We start from the raw sequence: 3,952 nt of genomic DNA on the forward strand, positions 1-3,952 counted from the left end.
ACATACATTATTTATAGTGGAAGAGAGGACTGGAGGGAATACTCCACGGCCACCCGGTCCAGCGCAACCCCTTTGATATTTTTGCATTTTGTGGCAGCTGCAAAATCAGCAGTTAGTAAGCAGGAGTACAATTTTTTTTTCAATACAAGTCTGTTATCAGATCAATAGTAAACCTGTCCTGGGAACGAACAGCATCTTTGATAGTTAATGGAAGTTTTTTAATTAGTTCTTTAAAGAAAACTGCAGTGTAGAAAGGAGTAGAGCAATTTTCTCCAAATCTTTTTAATATTTTCCCTTATAAATATTTACTGATTATGTAACCTAAGGGAAACAAAGCGAGAGGAAAAAATATTAACCAAGTGAAGTATCCTGATAATACAATATTATTTTCCAAATAAGGACAAACTTTGAAAAACCTTTTAATAACAGTATTGGCAAAATTTGACTTTTTTTTACCATTCTTTATTTATATATTTATTTTTTTGATTTTGAATAATAAACTTTGTAATTCGACATGCAGTCCCATAAATCTTCAATTCTTTAAGCAAGCTATAAAGAGAAAAAGTTGGATTAGAGACCATAAAAATCCAGTCGTCAGTAAAAACAGCAACTTTCTGATGGCTTTTCCCTATCATTAAACCTCCAATGTCAGGGTTTTTCCTGATACTACAAAACAGAGGCTCTAAGGTCAAAACAAAAATCAAAGGAGAAAGTGGGCAACCTAGTCTTGTTCTATTTAAGATATCAAACAAATCAGACATTGGTTTGATTGGGTTAGAATCGAGGTGAGGTAGAGGAAGTTCTAAAAGAATTGACTTATGCCTTGATATATAAATATATCTATATATATATATATATATATAAATATATATATATACATTAGATATAACGAGATTTATTGTAGAAGCTTATGTCAGTTAGTAAGTCGGTTATTTTTCAGCTTTTTTAAACAGAGCAAACTGTCTGGCAAAAAGGGCAGTGGAAAGATTGTTGCAACTTATTTTATTTATTCATTTGCAAATCTGTGACTGTAACTGCTAAAGAAAAGTGTTAGATGGAGTTGGGCTTTAATTTGTTAGTCACTTATGTCAAATAAATATTATATTAGCCAATATAAGAATACCTCCTTCGCGGTTTGACAGTGCTGTTGTTTAAGGTTGGCCACTGCTTCTCCATACATACAGGACCAAAAGTGAACTTGTCCATTCTGAGATAGGAAGTGTTGCTTGCAGGATCATGTAGAAATAATGACAGAAAGCCTAAAAAACAAATGAAGCCACCACATTTATGGACTGCTAAGCTGCAATATATTATACTTTTTTATTAAGTTGACATACACATTAAGTTTATACAACTAAATTTCCTACAAAAGCTAACACTTGCTGGGATGGGCAAATAATACCTTTAGTTGCCTGAAATATGTTCCTGAAGTAAATGTAAATCCAGGTTTCCTTCATAATGACTGTATGTGTATAGGCCCAGGCACTTGCTGCTTTATTTCTGCCTAAAGTATTAGTAAATCTGAGATCACATGAGTAAGTGTCTCAATCTTCACAGCCCCGGAGAAATGTGAATTAGTAAGTTATCACTTGATATCCTTTATTTATTTACCTTAGCAACTGTTCATGTGGGCCTTTGGGAGCTCTGCTGAACATAACCACAATACATGCAAACATGGAAATGGTAACAGAATTAAATATCAAATACAAATACTTTTGTACTGCAATAAAATGTAAACAAATCACCAATTAGAAATTCGCTCTATAATAATAACGTCTCGGTCTACAGATTTTGCTAAAAATATAGCTGTCAGTTTATGTAATCACCTTTTACCTAATTGCTTGCTGTGTAAGCAACTATACTTACTAATTAAATCAATGAGTAACTGCAGGGAAACTGCAGAAACAGCAAAATCAAAGTTAAAATGAAATGGGAATTTCAAGCCTGAAAAATATGTATGCCTAATTTTATTTTATTTATTGTATTTATCTCAAGTTGGTTGCATGGATTAAAAAGCTCAAGAAGAACCAACAAAAAAAATGCAAATACACAAAGAAAATAAACTATCCTCTCTGACTTTCAGCTATCACAATGTCACTTCTCTCAGGAAAGAGTTCCAGCTATCTGAATATGAATCCTCTGTGTTAAGTGATTTAAGATACACTGCCCATCAAAATGCTTATTACAGCTGAAATCTCAACTAAATCCAAATTCAAGTATAAGTATAATAGTAAAGTAGTAAAATAGTATAGGTTGCAAGTTTTACCCTTGGAACTGAACTTTACAAATGAAAAAAGCCTGTTGAGAATCTGTAGCTGTATCTCTATCTACACAGCCAGGACATCCTCCTATTAGACTGTGGACCACAATTGCTCAGCACCTACTCTGTACTTCTTCGGACTATATAACTCTTGCCTTTTCTCATAAAGACACATGATTTCCACAGTAATGTAGGAATATTGGTAAATGTAGTCCTGTATCCACTGTACTTTCTACTTCGAGTATCGCATAGTCTGATCACACGGTATTGATGAAAAGATGGGAAAATACTGTCTACATTATTTTCTGTTTTCTTTGGAAATGTTGATTTATCATTATTTAAAGATGCTCTGTACATTTTGTTTGCTATACTGTATATCCAGGAGTTGGTATTTGAAAAACTATCTGTAAGTACCTTTAATACTTAATCTGTTGATTTTTTTTTCCCAGAGTCCTAAGTACTGGATACACATTTGCTCTGTAGACTTATTGACAAGAATACCTCCTACACGAAATCATCAGCTAGAAATGGTCCAAGTGGCATAAATGCATATATATTCATAGGCAGAGATCCAGACTGCATATGGTGCAGTTCTTAGGTACAGTGCCCAATACAAACATACAAGGGAAGCATTGGACTGCACAATAATGATAAACCAAAAGTAACCTGATGATTAAAAAAAAATTAGCAAAGCAACAAGGTACAAATGACTGTTAGAAATAAGTCTCTGTTTCATATATGCACAAAACATGCATAGGCTAGCTTGCAGGTCGATTTACCAGTTTAATGGTGCATTAAATGAAGAATAAGAGAGATGATTTTTTATTACAAGTTAACAAATGACGCTATAGCAGCCTTTGTTTGGCCACAAAGCAGAAAACATGTCTATCTGTAGTTTATAGTGCAATGGAAATGCCACTTCCTGCAGAGATTTTTCATTTTGGGCAACAGAAGTAACAGCTGATCTTCTTCATGCATGTCTGTAACATTTGGTCTGTGTGGTTTAAAGGAAAATGACCTGCCAAAGCCCATCTGCATCTAGCCAAGGAGATGCAAGGAAGCAAAAATGTTCAAAATGTTCATGTAACGTAAAATAAATTTCCATTATAAGCACAGCATGTATCCTATGTAAGACAGAACAAATTTCATAGCGGAAAAAGATTTCTGTAGAATGAAGTCATCTCAGATTAATGGCCATGTTAACTGATAAGTGAAGATACAAACAACAGAACAGAAGTAGGCCACTTAAAACTGTCCATTTGCTATGGGAACTACAAAACTCAGCCCTAGACGTACACAATAAGATTGTTAAAAAAAATGCAGCATGTAAGAACGTTTTACCATAAGAAAATAAAACTATTAAAATGGCCCAATTTCCCATTTAGAAAGTAACCTTAGTGACTGTTTCTTGCCAAAATACTTCATGCAGTTTTTTAAATTATCTAATATTTAGCATCTCGTGTAATTTACCCAAGCTCATCGCTCATAATTATGTATTTTACTAAAGTTCCTGTGAAAAATGTTTTTTTGACTTGAGAATTAGGCCAAGGCTTGTTAGTTAGTACATGTAAGGCTATTGATGACCGATCCTCCATAAATTGTTGTTTAAACTTTTTCACAAATGGAAGTGCTTCATTGCCCTGTGAAGCATAATAATAAAACATAACTATTAGTTCTCTTTATTGAAAAAAA

General features: G+C 33.5%; 1 long non-coding RNA gene across 1 annotated transcript in view; it reads right to left on the bottom strand.

The window, feature by feature from the left end:
* Positions 1–430: 430 nt before the first annotated feature.
* The window catches only part of LOC140321711 (uncharacterized), a 20,103-nt gene continuing 16,581 nt past the window's right edge, over positions 431–3,952 (bottom strand). The window contains exons 2-3 of the long non-coding RNA XR_011919002.1: positions 1,124–1,259; positions 431–549 (exon numbers count right to left, since the gene is read on the bottom strand). This is a non-coding gene — a long non-coding RNA (uncharacterized lncRNA). The remainder of the gene's footprint in view (positions 550–1,123; positions 1,260–3,952) is intronic.

Source organism: Pyxicephalus adspersus, chromosome 1, assembly GCF_032062135.1.
Source record: "Pyxicephalus adspersus chromosome 1, UCB_Pads_2.0, whole genome shotgun sequence".
Taxonomy (NCBI): domain Eukaryota; kingdom Metazoa; phylum Chordata; class Amphibia; order Anura; family Pyxicephalidae; genus Pyxicephalus; species Pyxicephalus adspersus.